Below are 18,642 nucleotides of genomic sequence, written 5' to 3'. Positions count from 1 at the left end.
TAGAGAGCCCTTGGCCTCAGTAATAGTTACCAGAAAAACAGTCTGGCTTTTGATTATGGGGCACTCAGGTCCAGGATGCTATTCCTAGCCAAGATGAAAGAGGTATAGGTCTAAGAATTTTCTTTTCCTGAAAGAAAAGATGCATTCCCTCAAAAAGTTCAGGTTTCATCAAAATCATATTTCCAAAACAACCGTCCTTGGATTTTTGGGGGAAGCTATTGTGAAAAGCCTTTGCAAGAGTTTCTCCATGACTTTGTCCTGCACTGTCCCATCGCTGTAGAGCTCCCTGTAAGGGCACTAGAAGTACAGATCTGCAGGAGTATAAAAGTCTCTTGCAATCATGACATTCGAGGTTCCTTGGTCAATGATGGGTTTATTGTGCAAATCATCAACCAGCACTGCAGAGAGAATTGAACATGTCACTTGGGACTAGATGGCTGTGATATTTTACAAGAGTCAACTCAGGACCACTGATGTCCTCATCTCTGTAGCTAGAAATGTGCCTCCTCACATCACTGTACCCTTCCAGTCATCAGCCACCTTGGTGCAGAGACTAACCTATCTGAAGCCTGTCTGCCTAGGATAAGCTAGGCATCCAGTCGATACTTCTCTAGAGACGACTTGCCCATCCTAAGTAACTTCACGAGGTGGGATGAATGACCTTCTGCAAAAATTTAAAAGACGCATAAAAGACAATTTCGGACTACACTGCAAGGGGAGCTTTATCTAATTAAATGTAGATATTTATAGCCCATGTCTCTCCAAATCTGGTTGGTAGATTCAGTGCTATCAGGGGTGTGTTTTGTCTCATCCTGAAATAGATGTCTACACTGGTCAGAAGAATTGCTCCTCACAGTGCTTATTTTCATTGACTTCGAAAGGAGTCTGTAGGGTGTACTTCAGCTATAGAGACATATTTCTCTGACATCTGTAGTAAAGTGGGAAGAATCCTGCTGGAGCTTAAGTGGTATCTTTGAATTTCTGAATGTCTAAAGTATCTATGCATCTTAGTGTTGAGGCAAACGTAGAATTCACCATTAAAACTCATTAATTGACTTCCGTGATTCCACTGACTGTGAAGACTTGGAGGGTTTCAACACTTTGAGGAAAGCCAGATCAGGGTAACCACAGGGTTAGTAATGAGCTGAGAACTGATTCCTGTAGGGTCTCACTTCCCACAGCTTGACACAGAAGCAAATTCACAGAACCCTCTTTGATGCTGCAATCACATACATTGCTTTTCACACTGTCAGAAAGACAAAAAATGCCATACCCACTTGTTGGCATGAATAATATAGTAGTTTATTAATTCTGAGGCAGCAGAAGTTAATTGGCTGGGAATAAATTATGAATGGAGCAGGAGGCAAAGGAGGTCTGTATTATTCTCACTCACAGTAAATGAAGTAGAATATTATTAATATATAGCAAGATTAAAGCAATTTCCATCTGATTCATGGTTCCTCTTTCTTTAAAGACAAGTGAGGGGGGTAGAACTGTCATTTTTGTCTTCAGATCCTTGAAGTTTTCCTTGATTTTTGCACTTGCTTTTTGTCCTAACAAAGAGAGGGAAAATGGTCTCTAATATCACCTAAAAGCAGACATAGGTGGTCAGAAAAAAAGATTTGAATCCATTCAACAATTGTGGCATTGGTTTTCTGAGAACTTGGAGTAAATTTTCATCTTAATTGATACATTTTTCATCCAAGGGTAAATAACAAGTTAAAATTTGTGTTAGCTCTTTAGATAATCCAAAGGGAGTGGAGGGAACGAAGAAAATAAAGTCCTCAAAACATATCTAAACTGCGTAACTGTGAAATGTTGCAGTTTGAAAGCTGTAGCGGTGGTGGTGGGGGAAGGCGATATGAAATCAATATCAGATTCACAAACAGTCCGTGGACCGTAGGTCCGATCGCCTCTCTAGGAGCGAATCGACTTCCCAAATAGTGTGATCAACTATAAGCTCAGTATTGGATTCACGAACAGACCGTCAACTGTAGGTCCAATCGCCCTGCCCAAACAAATAGTGGAGTTCGCAAACAGCATGATTTATTCAAATGCAACATTTACAAAGCAGGTTCCGGATGTCAGTACAGGAAATTCGCTACTACAGCGTGGGGTTTTTAGCTAGCTCTGATGTAGAAATGTGCAATCATCGCTCACCCCAGAAGATGGGAGAGGGCTCTCAGTCTCGAGTCTCCTCAGGCAGCATCCCAATCCGAGGGGAAGAAAGAGGGATGAGCGCATTGACTGATTCAAAATTTACCATGGAATCTTCCCTCTCACGTCGTAGTCTCCTCAGGCGGTGTTCTAGTCCGAGGGGATGAAAGGGGGATCAGCCTGTTGACTGACCCAAGAGTTAGGATGTTTTCTTCCCCCCGGCTTCTTAGTCTCTTCAGGTGGCGTCCCAACCTGAGGGGAGAAAAGGGGGATCAGCCCGTTGACTGACCCAGGAGTTGCAGTGGTTTCTTCCCTCCTCCTAACTCCTCCCGAGTTCAACCTTTATGCTTTTCTTTACATTCAGGTGGAGCTTGAGTGACTAGAGTCATCCTTAATATTGTTATTGATTGGTGAAAAAGTTTCTCGCTTTCATTTAAAGGTACAGTCAATCGAAAATCTAGAGCGCATGCTCAGTGAGGGGTGGTCGTACCTCGGAGGCGGGTAACTTTTGGGATGGAGGTGTGGATTTCACATTATAATAAGCAAAGTTCAAGCCAAGTTCACCTGAAAGGAGTGATTTGCCACCTTTGCTGGCTCAGCACCAGACTTGTTATCGTATATCTCCCATTAGACAGCCACTGTGCGGCTTATCAGTGGCCCAGCACAGGGAGTGCAACAGAGTTTGGCCGCGGTGTCTTCACTCCACTCCATCCTCCATTACTCCCCCTTGCAGATGTGAGGAGGGCAGATTGTGCTGCCCAGGGAACCGTGGAGGAGCAGAGTCGGTGTGCACCAGCCATCCTGGAAGTGGCAACTGTGTAGCACCCCAAGCAGGCCTCTGTAATGCCAAAACTTCTGTTACGTCCTCATCTTTCTCTAAGTCGCCCCTTTCAAGCAATTCTTCCACAGTAAATACAGCTGGTGGCAAAAGAATACGGGTGCTGTTTTTAGTGTTCTGGTATTGAAATGCTAAATAACCTGCAAACAAGCAACACTTCCAGGGTGCCCTGCTAAGTGTCCTTAGCCCTTTTCAGAAATAAAAGGAGCAACTGAGTTTGTAAGCAAGCTAGGAAAGATGGAAAGCAGAAGATCAGGGAGGACACAGGGGAACTCAAACAATCCTGGGATCCTCTCTGCTCTGAAAGCACCATGTGGGGGGGCTCTGGAAACTAAACCTGCCATCAAATGGGTCCCTCTAATGTCCACAGATTAATTTTGTTCGTTGCTTGACATAGTGCCCTGAATTAGGTGGCCCCGATTTAGAGAGTATTTCTAGATCTCCTCTGGTAGCTGGCCCTGGTAATGAAAATTGCCTCCAGCATGCGCTCTGTCTTTGGGTAATTTTCCTCAAAAAGGGAATTTTCTATCCCTGCATAAATAAAGAATGCTGGCTTTCAACCTTAGGACTGTGGGGTTGATTTTGAGTGTCTATAGGTATCCTATATGACTCCTATATGTGCATAATAATGTGTAGGAATTTTCCTGGACAAAGAAGAAGTGTACACCATGTGTAAATAACAAAGAATGAGCTCTGCCTGTCATGAACTTTCTCCCATCATTTCCATAAGTAAACATAAGAACGAGGGAAATGGGAATAATTCCACTCTGATTCAGAAGCATTTTATCAGCCCTCTTGCCTGAGTGGAAATGGCCTAAAACAGCATCAGACAACAGAAGATCCAGCAGCCTGTCCATGTGAACACGTACATCAGATTCTCTCACCATTTACTTCATGTAATGCTTCACCCCAATTTCCTTTTCATAGCTCTGCAATGGTTGGGTGCTCAAAAGCTAGTCATTTTTTCCTCCTCAATGATACCAATTGTTCTAATAGAAGCTATTACGCCTCCCTGCAGACCTTGTCTCCATGGAATCCTTAGACCATCATGGTCAAAACACCACTGCCATTTCCCCCTCTTGCACATCGTCTCATTAACACTCCTCCATCATTCAGATGCGTCACCTTATTGTTCTCCAGGAGGCTTCCAATAGCCCTCATCTGCAGCCCTATCTGTCCCCTGTTTTCCACAGACAACTACCTTGTGTCCTTCCCTGCCACATTTCTCTCTTCAGTCGCCCACGAAAATAGCCAGAGGCATGACCTTTTCTGTAATACCACATGAAGAGTCTGTGCTCATACCCACAGTCTCTAACTTTCTCTCTAAAAAGCTCACTATCTTGCCCAATGGATATCACAAGGTCCATGAGTGGCGTATCACACACACAGAGGCAAAAGAGCATCCTACAGCCTCTAAACCAAGGAGTTAAGGTTGGGGAAATGTTCCTCTTATTTTGTAATTTCTTTAGTCTCATCACAGTTAAGAATGTGTTTTTGGATGTAAGGTCCAAAGGAAAGACACAGATAGAGGAGTTTCTGAAATCAAATTCAAGGACTTCCACCAATACTTGGAGGCTTTCAAGAAGTAAAGCCCACTGTCTTACTCTGACATCTCACCGCATGAGTTTGCTTTATTTTCTTTTAAAACTAGCAATCAGAGCGCTCTATGTTTCTCTGAAGAACTGCAAATGGAAACTAAAGGGGAGATTGAAAAGGAACTGCTTGTGCCGTATAACCAGTGACCTTCCTGAAGAACTTTAATGCCTGAAACATCCTAAAATTTGTTCTGAATCAATTCAGTATCACCTCAGCACAAGGCAATCTCTGCATCTTTCAAAGGCTGCAAAGGTGAAACATGTTTGTCTAAGCCAGACTGGCAGAGTTGCAGTAGGATTTTGATTACAGCAGTGTAGACACCACTTTTCCTTAATGGGACTGATTAAGAGCTTCCAATGTATTATCTCTTACATGGGGTCACTCTTATCTAGAGTATGCATTTTTCCTTCTGCCAGGTGCAGTTTCATCACTTCTATTGATCCTAGAGGAAGCTGTGAGTTTTTGCCAGCAACAGGGCCATAGAATATTACACAAATCCTTTCATCCTCAAATCAAGCAGGAAATGGCTCATGTCAGAATAATAGAACATGAGTATCAGAAGGTGCCTCAGTCAAAAGATCTTGCTATAAGGGGGAGGGGATGTAGTGCTGAATAGCCTTATACTAGGTTGAGCGACTTCTCTCTCTGCATTCGAAGTTGTTACCTGTAGAAGGGGAACAAACCCCCTTTTTCCTGACCCTTTTTCCTCTCTGCCATTTGTGCAAAGAGGACAAGAAATAGCTTGCAGTTCTTGCAAGCTATTTGAATCACAGCCAATGCACATCTGGATCCTTTCAGCATGTCCATCCTTTAAGAACAAGCTAGGTTCTGCACTCTTTACTTTCACGGTATGGCATAGGGCTCAGCTACAGTTTGAGACCTGATGACACTTTTGCAGTCTTTCCTCTGACTCAGTGTCCTGACTGGAACCAGGTGCAGTCCTTCACAGAATCCCAGAAGGGTTGAGGTTGGCAGGGACCTCTAGAGATCATCTAGTCCAACCCCCCTGCTCCAGCAGGGACACCCAGAGCACAGGGCACAGGGTGGCATCCAGGCGGGTTGAAAGATCTCCAGAGAAGGAGCCTCCACAGCCTCTCTGGGGAGCCTGTTCCAGGGCTCTGTCATCCTCACAGTAATCAAGTTCTTTCTCGTATGGAGATAGAATTGCTTGTGTTTCAACTTGTACCCATTACCTTGTCCTGTCACTGGCCACCGCTGAGAAGAGCTTTGCCCTATCCTTTTTACATTCTCCCCTTAAGTATTTATATGTATTGGTCAGATCCCCTCCCAATCTCCAGGCTAAACAGGCCCAGATGATGCCTACATCAACTTTCCAGCATATGTAGCCTGCAATTGTGATTTCCATAGGCCTGTCCCCAAGTGCTCTTTGATGTTCATGAACAAACTAGCTCCCCAGGACCTGGTGGGTCCACACAGGAAAGTGCATCAGAAAGATTAACAAAATTCTGCATTAGTTGCCCAGTGAACTCTTGCTGGTTCTCCCATCCCTTAACCATGGTTATTCTGCTCCTGGTGTTTATTTCGTGCTAGCATGGCAGATGTCTACTGCATGACCACTTTGCGGTAGAACTGTGCCGATTACGATACTTGGATTATCTCCCAGCTGTTTAGTTTGTAAGTGTATAAGTGACATCCCCAGCAGGCCAAGGAGAAGCCAGTGCTGTGCAGCTGAGCCCACTGGGTTGTCAAAGAAATCTGAAAAAGAGAAAAAAAAAGAAAAAAGGGAAAAGAAAGAAGAAGGAATCCTGAAGCATGCCAGCCTGGGAGAAAGCAGCAGCTGGTGCTGGCCTGCTCTGACACCCGTGAAATAAGCAGACGGCCCAGAGTCACCTGGGTGTTGAAAGTGGACACTGCACCGCATCCCAGATGTCATTTATCCCAATCGCTGGGGAGGCAGCACTGCCTGCGTACTCAGATGGCTGCTCTGATGGTGGTCCGTGGGCGAGAAATCGCTGCGCTGAGAGGCCGAGCTGCCGCCTGGAGCAGCCTCACCTGCACCTCGGTGCTGACAAGATCCTGGTTTGTGCTTGTCAGCAAAGTCGTCGTGCTGAGAGCAGCACGGGAGCCTTCCCCCCCTCCTGCCCTTAGCTTATGCTGAGACCTCAGTGGGCCCACAATGTGTAAAAGCTGGTGCTGAAATTGCTGTTGCTGAAATCCCAGCACAACTCCCTCTGTGTTATATTGGCTGTGACAGGGATTAGAGTATATGCAACTGGCTCATACCCGCCCCGAGCAGGTAGCTATGATGGCTATGTTGATTGCATTCCCGGGAATGACTAGTCCCTGATTTCAGTCACCAGGCACCAAGAGGAGGATCACTGGAAACTCAGTCGAGATCGAGCTCTCATAATTTCCCCATAGAAAGAAACCCTCAGCGTAGCTTTTATCCCCAGTTTATCCATTTCTCTTGCAGTCAACCAAAGCTGTTTTTCCTCCTCTCTCAGGGAACATTAGGAGGTCTTTGATTTCTGACCTTGTCCATGCCTAGATGATTTGTTCTTCCCTTATGTTTCCTGCCAGTTTCCCTCTTAGCCAATCTACTTCTGCCCTAGGCTGCATTTTCCTCTAGAGCACAGCAAGCAACATTTTGGTGTTGAAAAGCGATGGGTTAGGAATCACTAATGATTAAACAGATCTGTATGAATGCACCTTTTCTTTGCTAGACCCTGATTGGTATCACTCTCGTGAGCCCGGCGTCTTCTGTCTGCAATCAAGTCTGAACCATATGTGATGGATCACCCCTCCAGGCAGCAAAACAAAGTCCTCCATTAGCTGCCAGAGCCCTGGCAGTGGTAGCACAGTCAAGCTGAGTATGTAGCACCCGAGGCTACTCTACCTCAAGCCTTCACAAAGCGAGGCAGGCTGCCCTCATGCTCAGATGATGCTCTCCAGAATGGATGGAGGCAACCAGTGAGAATGAGAGGGAGGAATCTGATTAATAAAATAAACAATTTTTACTTCCTCGCTCTTCTCTCATTGCTGACATTCGAAAGCCAAGATTCACATTTCTTGTTAGCTGTGGTGTTGGGTACAGATGTGAAGCTGTCTCTTGTGGGAGTGCTTTCACTAGCACAATTCTGATGGGAGGAAATGGGCCTGCAAGACCCCGCACACGTTAATTTATCAGAAAGTATCCTCTGCAGATGTGCTTCCCACACTCCTACTTCATCAGCACTTATTACTATCAACAGGATTCGTTCCCCTCCTACTGCATGCTAAGAAGAGATTGGCTTTTTTTTCTTGCTTTTCCATAAGGATGAAACAAATCAGTGAAATGGGAGGATAAGGTTTCTGATCTCCCTGCAGAGAAGGTGAAGGAGGCTTGAGGGTCCCATTAGTTCCACTGAAGCCTGGGTACTACCCTCTCTAGGAGCATCTGTACATCACTGTGGTCCATAGGTGATGTTCAACAATTCCTGAATTTCACTGGGTCTTCCTACGAAAAATACATGTGTTCAACCTGGCAGAGAGGACCTCTAATGCACAACTGGGGCCTTGGGTGTTATTATCAGCTCTACCCGTGGATGATGGTGTTGAGCGCTGTCACTGCTTATGCCTCGGTTCTCCCAGATGTGAAAAAGGGCTGCCGAAGTGGTGCACTGTGCAAAGCGTCTTTGGACCTGCTTCAGAGAAGCACAGAAAGAAAGCTGGTGCCACAGAAGATGGTGCTGTCTGAAGCAGCGATGTGATAAACTGAAACTGTGAAAGAACTTGGAGAATTGAAGATAATCAGCCTTTCAGAGGTCCTGCAGCATGAGACCTTAATTTAGTAGACAGCTGTCTTTTAGAAGCTGTATGAAACATTTACTCCTACCGATTTGCAAACAGGCTGAGTTGCCAAAAGGTGTAAAAAGCAGCTCCAGTGACTGAGTGGGGAAACTCAGACCATCGCAGAGCTGGGCAGGAAACCAAAATCTTCCACACAAAAAATGCCTGGGGTGAACCTTTGCTTAGAAGTGCTGCAAGGGAGGGGTTTCATTTTCCTACATTACAGTTCATTTTTTTAATTGGGAAGAATATGAAACATTGAAAAGAAACAAATGAAAAGAGTTGGCAGTGTTTCAATGCATTGCTTGAAATGATACTGTTTGGTTCTTTTCAAGCTAAACTGTAATTCTTGATTTTGGAAGCAAAAATATTTTCCATGTTAATGTTTTGGAATGTGGTTTTCCTCTCCATGGTCTTTTTTTTTTTTTTCTGTATTTCCTTCTGTAAAAAATCTGTTTCCCATTTCAAATTTCCAAACAATGCAAAATGCTACTTTAATTTGAATGCAGGTTTATTTTATTTTTCTGGAAGGTTGAACTTTTTTCCAATAGTGTTTAGATATTTTGAAGGAAAATAATTGCAAAGCTTCATTTTCTAAGAGGATCTTATACAAAAAAAAAAAAAAAAAAACCACACTTAGTTGAAGAGACAGGTTCAGTATGTTTTATTTCTGTGCATCCATTTTCATGTATTGAACTTTCTGAGCGCTGGCTCTCATTTAAATGCCCCTTGTTCTTTACTAGATCCAGGGAGAGCTAGTGACGAAATCAGAATCTTTTTTTTGAGGCAGCAATTGGCACTGCAGGAAAAGGTTTCTTTGTTCAGCTTGCAAATAAGAATTTGGATGCTTTCCCCCTCCCTGGGAGTTCTGGAACAGCTTTTTTTCAAAAAAACCTCAAACAATTGTTTCTGTTTGATTTGTCCAAAGTAAAACAAAGCCTCTGGTTGCCCTGAATACTGAGACAGTCCTTGTGGAGTCTGTCAGTATTTCCGGTTTCAGAGAAAGTCTCTGACTTTTGGGAGCTCCAGAAGCTTGGACAGAGCTGGAGAAGACCCCACAGATCTGAGCCGCCCAGAAAGTCCTCAGAGGAGTGAGGACACTGCTGCACTTGAGAGCGTCTAGAAACCCAGGGCTGCAGGCTCCATCGTGCTGCTGTGGGCACCACGTGCTCTGCTGAGGAATTGGGCTGGAAATAGCATCTCCAGGAGCTCTCAGCTTCGTACCTTGCACCTTAGGCTGGGGCCTAACGCCAGAGCAGCCACCTGAGAGCAGCTCCCTGAGTGAATTCAAGGCAGAGCTCATTTCACAGAGGCTGCCAGTCAGGATCCAGACACATCTGGGACAACACAGCAAGTGGCAAGAGTATGCAAGACGGGAAAGCTGGGTTTTCTCTTCTGTTCTGTCCTCATCTAAATCACTTCACTCCTCGCCACCTCAGTCCTAGGGACTTAGGTGGCCATCTCTCCTAGGACCCAAAAGATGTTCCCTGGCAAGGGCCACTTCACTGCAATCCCTGTGTCTGGGCCAAAGACCGGGAAGTGAACAAACCTGCAGCCATCTCATAATGCCAAGGAGCGCTCTCCCAACTATGGATTTTTTTCCTGCTTCTGGTCTGCTTTGAATGAAACAAAACAAAACGAAAACATGAGCCAAGCTACTTGATTTTGCAATCTCCAGAGATGTCAGAGGCAGCGACGACCACAGAATAAAGATATCCTGTTCAGTGGAAATAAATAACGTGCTGATTGGCAAGCTAAATCCTCCACAGCGTTGCTGCCTGTATGACTGGAATCCCAAATGAGCCAAACTGCAACATGTTTTGTGCTGTTCCTGTGCTCCAGATGCGTTTTTTCAATCTATTTCCTGAAGCCTGCAGGACCGCTGTCTCCAATTCTGCTTCCCATTCCCCCACCTGGACATAAATTCTCTCCTTAGCGACAGCACCTTTCATTCTATTTCTCATATGTCTAAGCACATCGGCAGGGTTCGCATGTGTTAACAGAACCATTGTCATGAGATAATGGGCTGCTATTAGAGCATCTTTTTTTTTTATATATATATATCTTCTGATGGGCCTTAGGCCATTTTCCTGTGATGTGAGAAATGATGTCTTGCAGTTCCCAGACATATCATGGGATCAGCAGTCTCCTGCCATGCTTTCACACAGCACATTCCATTCTGCAATTGTTTTGTGAGACAAAGCAGAAAAATATCCCTCTGGGATGTTGTGCACTGTCACTTGAGGCCACTGAAGGGGGAACGACTGATCCCACCCTGAGCCAAAAGATGGGTGTCCCAGAGCAGGGTGTTCCACAGAGCAAAGCAGGGTGGTCTGCCCAGGAGTCACCCTGCACCTTTAGGTCCCTGTCGGCAATGGAGATGGTGCTGCTGGTTGTCTGCACAGCCTGGAGAAATGGGAAACATCAGCCTAAGCAAATAAATGCTGAGGTCAAAGCCTAAGGATTTATCAAGTCAGGTTACAGTCTCCACTTACCCTCTCTTAAGGAAATAAAGCAGCTTAAATGACCTGGAAATACTAAATCTGAGGTAAGCAGCTGGGTAAAACAAGACGGAGAAGCACAGACAGCAGAGAGTAGTGTACAGCTGCACTAAGGACTCTGTCCACAACCCGCTTCTGCCAGAGGCACAGCCCAGCTCCCTGCATCAAGGTCCTTCTGTGGGAGCCAGCACACACAGTGTTTGACTTCCGCATAGCAGCATGAAACCGGCTCTGGATGTGGCTTGTCTGGAGACAGAGGTTTGTCCTACAAGACATCCATCTTCCTTCAGTGAGACCTTAATCAAGCACAGCATGAAGGGACTTGAACCAAGATGCTGCAGCTCTCCAAGCCCTCCTGGAGAGCCTGCGAGAGGAGAGAGTCTGTGGTTTGAGCCTGGATGACTCCCAGCCATTCCTTGCTGGTGACCCAGGGTTAGGTCAGATACTGGGATTGCAGAGGATACTGCAATGCCATCAGTGGTGTCACAAGAGCTTCTGTGCAGTGTTACAGAGTGATGACAGCCAGAAGAGTAACACTGTGATCTAGACATCAACAGCAAACTCTGGCTTCATAGGATAGAGGCCCAGAAGGGGTCTGGAGGGGAGATGTGGGGACAGAATCATGCAGATGGGAGGGGACCTCTGGATGATTTGGGTTCAACACTTCGCTCAGAGCAGAATCAATAGAGAGCAGGTTGCTTAAAGCCTTGTGTAGTTGAGCTCTGAATCGCTTGAAGTGCCTCTTTTGGTCTCTGGCCACCACCCTGATTCCAACTGCTGAACTTGCAGTGCTGAAAAACTTGTGTTCATCCTTCACCTGCGGTCAGTTCATGCTGATCATTTTGGCTCCCTCTCACCTCATACAGGCTCACTCTCCCGCTAGCCTTCCTAGTTTCTTGGTTCTGATGTGACTCCTTCCCTGGCCATGGGGAATTCACATAACCTCTGTGCTTGCTTTCCTTCACCATCACCATCCTGGAGGCACCTGAAAAGGCAGTCAGACCACCCTGAACGATATCAGGGTTAATTAATGCTTGCAGCATGAAGCGAGGTGGAAGCCGTCATTCTTGCCGGTTATGCCTCAATGCAGCATGGTTTCCAGAGGCAGTGAGCCCCTTCTCCTTGCAGTGAGCTGTCAGCAGCGCTTTCCTCTGCAACTCTGGGCCAGGGAAGAGTCCCCCTGACCTGGCAGTGCCTAAAGGATGCAGGACGAGAATGAGACACATAAGTCAAGTAATAACCACCACTTCAGCACAACTTGCCTCTAGCTTTGTGTTGTCCATGTCTGCCATGGATTCTCTGTTCGTTACTGTACACTCTGTAGAGATTCTTATTTATTTATTTAACTTCTTGCTGCAAAGGCTAAAGCAATCAAACACTACTGATTCAGTGTAAATGACAGAAGGCTAAGTGGTGTTATCTTTAATTACTGTCAGTGTCAAGGAGAACAACTAGGAGCTGTGTTTGTAGGGGATAGAGGTCTGGTTTTGGCGGTTTTGGCGGGGTTGTCATTTGTATTCAGATGGGGACATCTAGTGACCATGGTGACATATTGCAAGGGTTGAACATCCTCTGCACTCCCTAGTGGGCATTGAAAGCTTAGCCTGAAACCTGCTGCCTGCTTTGGAAGCAACTTTCACACTGCTAATACTGCTACTCCCCCTCACATTCACCCGGTGCTATGGTAGGACATCCTCTCCCGGATGCCTCAGTTCAGCCCAACCCTTGAGATCTAATCCCACTTCCCCCCAAGAGACTGTGGCATCTTGTCTCAGGTGCCCTTGTATCCTCCCATGGTGCAAGACCAAAGCCAAGTCACCACAGTGGGTTCCTTACAGTGTTCCATCCATGACACACCTCTCTGGAGCTGTCTGAGGAAGGGGACATGCTCTCTGAGCTCCTTCTGGCACCCAGGGGTGTACGTGGCAAGAGGAGATGTCTCTGCACCCCAGAGTCCATGCACATCTGGATATGCAGAGTCCATGTTATGCCAGGCTCAGGTCAGCATGCCAGTGTGGAGCACAGGGGACCAGAGGAGATGGTCCTGATGCTCCAGGTTCACAGGATGCTGGGTGCAGACTACTCCCCACCTCCAGATCCATTGCCAGATCCCATCCACCCCCAGAAAAGCCTGTCCTGCTGCTGCTCTGCATCGTTTCCTCTCCAGAGCTGTTTCTTCATTCACTGCATGGCCAGGGCTGTGCGTGGGCACCTGGAGCCTGGTCTCCTGCAGGGCAGACGTGCAGCCAAGTGTCTGTCTGCGCACACACAGCGTGGGGCCCTTGATCCTGCCAGCTGCTCAGCAGAGGGGGCATCTCTGGCTCCCTCTGCCCTAGCTGGTGTCCCAAGTGCCCTCTGCTCAGGAGAACTTACTTGAAACAGCAAGCACAGCTTTTTGGTGTGTTTTATTTATACTCTTAAGGCAGACAGTCTCATCTGGGCCAGGAAGCTGTGTGTCTTTCAAAACAGCTCTGTTCCCTCTCATATCTATCATTCTCTGTTTTATATATGCAACTGGCTATCTTCTGATTTTCTGTTATTCAGGCTTTCTGAAGCTTTCCAGAGTAAGCATAAGCATGAGTTTATGGAGAAGTGTAAGAAATGTAGCCTTGTAAGATACTATACAGTGTAGCAGTATAATGCAGATCTGCCCTCAAAACCCCCAGTACTTAGTACTTACTGCCATCTGGAAGAGGATTCCAGGTATCCTGTCCTCTGGGTCTGGTCACTTCTAATGGCCAGTGTGCCAAGTGTCCCACTCCCCTTTGGACATCCTGGAAGGGGCTGAGGGTGGATCCTGCCACAATCAAATATCCAACAGACATCCACCAGCTCCTGTATTCCATTCCTGTGCAGGTTTGGGGGTCCGGAATGTGCATGCCAGATGTTCAAACAGTTGGAGATGTCCCCATCTTCACATTCCTCAGCTAGGAACATGAAGGTCTGTCTTAAGCAGATGCAGGTTTATTGTCTTAATGCCAACCTCATCTCAGACTGGACCAATTCTGATTATGGAACTCCCCTCTCTCCCTGAAAAACAAACAAACAAATCCTTTCTGTTGCTAACTTCATTCAGATATTATTGGAAGGAAATGACCCCTGGGTTTCAGAAGGTTTCCTCTCTGTTCTCTGTGCTAAAGAGATTGGGCCTCAATTCCAAATACGTTTTCACTTCTAATATATTTCTCTTCCCACACTTATGTTGGCTCTGAAGTTTCTTTTCCCCTTATACCTGCTGATATCAAGACCTCCCATCTACATATATTTCAAATTAGTCTTTATTTCCCCAAGTAGCCTTTGCTATGAGCTCTAGCAGTAATGCCAATAATTACTTTCTCCCTATTAGCCAGTGTGAAACTGTGACTAATTTGTGGGTATACTGTTAAAAAAACGATATGTCGGGAGGTTATGTTGAAGTCTGACAGTCTGAAAGGTCGTTAAGTGCTTTCCCCTCTGGAGCTAATTTATTAATTATATGCTTGTCTAAATGGTCTAGCAACAGAGTCCTTGAGACTCCAGGGAGTCCTGACACAACTAAGCACAACCCCTGCTGCTGCCCTGGAAATGTCATTTGTGCTCCTCACTGTACGCAAAGGCACCCATACACATGAATTCACGATGAGTTCATTGCTACTTGCTATGACCCCTTCTATGGTGGTGAAAAAGAAGAGCTGCACACGGTATGAACCTGTTTTGGCCTCATCTGTGAAGTTCAACTCCAAGCATAGGTCAGACTTTCTACCTTTCTTTCTCCTAAACTTCGGCATTTTCAGCTGAGGAAGATCACATCAGTCCAAGACAGAGATCAGCACAGGGTGTGAGCAGAGGTTGGGAGTCAGTTTGTTGTGACTTTAGAAATTTTGGTGTGATCTTTCCATTGCAGGCTGTGCTGAAAGCTGCCCTCTGTGACCCAGAGGCAGGTCCTGGTCACCCAGAGTCAAGAACGTGTGAATATGCCTCAAGTATGAAGTAATGCACTTTGTGGCGCAGGTATAAGATTACCTATATGTCTTGACCTTCCTCTGCCTTGAGGGTAATCTGGGAAAGCAAGGGCCTCCCCTCCCTATCCATCTGTACAGCACCTTGTACAATTCCTCAAAGGCTTTATGTTGCTGCTAGTTCGGTACCTTTGGGATTCATTTTCTCCTTCCATAGAAGGGGGATATTAATTTGATCTCCACCAAAGAACACAGCACTACCTGGGGACAGTTAATGGTTCAGAATTTCTTGTTATCCCTAGTCTAATTTATGCAGAACATAGATTAAATAATGCAGTAGATAAATGCATAATAGTGGGATGCAGGCAACGGAACCATAAAATGCCACAGCAACTGCGAAACTCACAAGAGTTCCTGGCATGATTGCTGGTTAAAAAATGAATGAATCCAAATGAGTCTCTGAAGGAGACAGTTTAAAAAGGATAAAGTTTAAAATTTATCACCAGGGCTCTCATCCTTTGCAAGTTCATCGTTAAAGGAATTACACAGGGTAACATACATGGGCTGGTTGAAGCCTCTTCCCAAGTTGAACATAAAATGATAAATACTAATTTGCACAACATAGATTTACTAGCACCTTAAACTGAATTACCTCTGAGGACTAGGAGAGGGTAAGTACACTGCTTTTCACAAGGAACAGTAAATTTAGCCTAGCCTGAGACAGCTTTCAGTATCTGCTATTGCTTGGAGAAAAAAAAAAAAAAAAAAACACCCATAATACTAACTGTTCTGCTACCTACCCATTTATTAGCAGCAATTATACTGTATTAGTGTTACAAATTCCTTTTGAAAGATGTTACCAAACTAGAAGCTCTTTGTTTAATTGAAATCACTTTTTCTTTGATTACTAATGGCCTTGTATTATAATATCAATGACCTCCATGAAAAAAAAATCCTTCCTCAGGAGGATCTTATTGGCAAAAGAGCTTTGCTGTTTTCCTCCTGCCTTTGATAGAGGTGGTGTCTTTGATCTTCTGTGGTGGAAAGGGAAAAGTTGCTCAGGTTATTTTCCAAATAGAAAAGAAAACATTTCATAAATTCTTTTGCCAAAAGAACTTGGGATTTGGTGACAATGTGGTGAGAAGGACTGGTCATATTTCGAATGTTCAACAGCAGAGAGAGGAAAAATAAGTTATTTGGTTCCAGAAGTACCATTTTATGAACTCCAGAGTAAGCTCATTTCAGTGCAAGCTCATCACTCCACAATTTGGGACATGCAAGTGAGTTTTTTCATTGCATGCAACATCTTTCATTTCCAAGATAAGCCTGTAATTAACTGAAAGAAAATGCAAGCAGAGACTCATCTAGGAGGTTTCCATCTTGCTGCCAGTGGTGATCCATTAATGAAGTCTAATTCCAATGTCAAAAGCCTGTGTTCTATCTCAGTGACTAATTGACTTTGGAGATACAAGAGCTCTTTCGTTCTTTTAAGCCAGAAGATGTGAGAAGGGAGGAAAAATAATTGTTAATTAGTTTAGTTCTGCTTTATCTGTAACACAAAACAAAATATTATTTACAGAAGCAATTCTGTGCCTGATAATATATCCTGGCTCTCCTGTCTATGTAGGAACTCTTCATAGAGTGGAAAAGCACCCTTTTCAGCTTATATTTGCAGTAATTTATGGCTTATTCCTATGATGTCTTCTTTACTGTGAGAGCTAGGTCTGATGGCACCATCTCACTAGAGTTTTTTTTATGTCTAAAGATCATGGCAGACCTGAGGATTGCTGCTTGGTTATTTAGATGGATATATGGACAGATAAACTTCTGAAAAGATAGCTAGGGAAAGATATAGTGGTGTGCACTCCATAAACACAGGAACTCCTATGTCTGCAGTAGGAGCAGCTCTCTGGAGTCGCCAGGAGCGTTACTCTGGAACAGGGAACTTGGTGACCTAAACCACGATGTCTCTTAGTTTCTTCCCAAGGTGGCTTGCAGATATTTGAAGGAACAATGGTTGGTAGTTCAACCTTTCATGTCCTAGACTTTTGGAGTCACTAGGCAATACACATGGCCTTATGCTGATCACCTTCCCTTGACATGGCTGGGATTGGGTTTAGTCCTTCAAAATATGAACATCATCCTGACAGTTGTGCTCTATGGTGTCTATTTCTGTTCATTGGCTTTACAAAAAAATGTAATGTAAGTAGCTCAAGCTTGGAGATATGAACTTTATATGATAAAGAAGATGTAAATCTTATCCGTAGGACTGCATAGGGGTTACTCTGGGACTTGGGGTACACAGGACTTGACTGAGAGGACTTGTTTTTCCCAACTCTTCAGTATCTAATTCTAGTCCTTGAGATAATGCTTGGAAATGTGTAGACTTGCTCCTGTAAATTCAAGAGTGTAATAAAGGATTTTTGTTGTCAGCTTTTGAGGCAAGTGTCTTAGATGGATATGCTTCTTCTTCGCAATGAACTAAAAGGCTGTAATATGAATTTTGAGACTTTCCTACTTGCTACCAAGAGTAGCAAGGGGTGCCGTTTGCAAGGGTACTACATCAAAGCATACACAAAGAATCTTCTAAGGTTTTCAGCAAAGTTTTATTTTTTACTTCAAAACATCTGCTACGGTGACATTTCTGAACAGGCCAAGTTATTCTGAAAAGCTTTTCACATAGTCTCAAGTATAAATATTTTAATACAAAAAAAAAAAAAACCAAGAAAAACTTTCCAAACCAACCCCTTTGTGCTCACGTTCAACAGTGCTCCGCCATGCTGCGCACAAACATGGCCTCCCTGACCACTCCACTCCACTCCTAGCCAGACTACAGCTATAGGAGACAGGCAGTGCCAGAAGCTTCCAGTCCCCACCACTTTCTTTTTGTCTTGACAGTGATGGGGATCCAGGAAGGGAGGAAAAGAAATACAGAATCAAAGTGTTTCATGCTGAGGTTAACTTATCGGCTTTGAAGAAGTTTTGAGGTGTGGACTATGGAAGAAGTTAGTTCGCTTCTGGTCGCTACAGCGATGAAGGCACCACTTTCATTGGCAGCAGCTTCATCAGCAGTTCTCCATGTTTCAGGTGCTGATGAAGTTTTCCACTTCGAGCTGTGGATTGGAGACCAGAGAGCTGAGGAGTGGCGCATCTCCTGGGGTTGGTATTAGCAGTACTACCTTGTGTTATGCAGAGCCACAACCACAGGCTCATTGCACGTTATCAGGACTTAACCAAGACAGGTCCATCTCAGACAGATGCTGGTTCACTGAAACATTGAGAAGGCATTTGCTAGATAGGAGAAAATAAGCTTGTTTTCTTCCTGTATTGTACAGTAGCTATGGATAAACCCAACTAGCAGCAGCATCTTATCCTATCATATTTGCAATGCACAGTCAGAGATCATTATATTTCATCTACTTACTGACAAATGCTTCATGCTTACAACAATAAGCTGATCAGCTGCTTTGATTTTTTGCACTTGAAATCTGAGTTGTTTTTAAGTCACTTTGACTTTTAAATTAAATTATCTTATGCATAGAAACAAAAGATGCAGAATAACACAGCAAGGATTCACAGAACTCATAATCAAGTATGTATTAACACACACACACACCTATATATTAAGCTTTAAATCAAAACCAAATCTTTTCCAGGTTTTTATGTATGCACTCTATATGATGCAATGAACATTAGCATGGTCTGGCTCTCAGTTACACGCAGTGTTCTGCCCATTATACAATCTGTGTCCTACTGTTATACTTCTTCTCTTTTAAACAAATGCAGGTAGACTAGAATCTTTAAAAAATACAAGCTGGACGTA

The sequence above is a fragment of the Tinamus guttatus genome, unplaced genomic scaffold, assembly GCF_059628265.1.
Source record: "Tinamus guttatus ecotype Peru unplaced genomic scaffold, ASM5962826v1 Tinamus_guttatus_pri_ptg000014l, whole genome shotgun sequence".
Lineage (NCBI taxonomy): Eukaryota > Metazoa > Chordata > Aves > Tinamiformes > Tinamidae > Tinamus > Tinamus guttatus.
The sequence above is the reverse complement of the archived record's forward strand: the minus strand, read 5'-3'. Positions refer to the sequence as shown.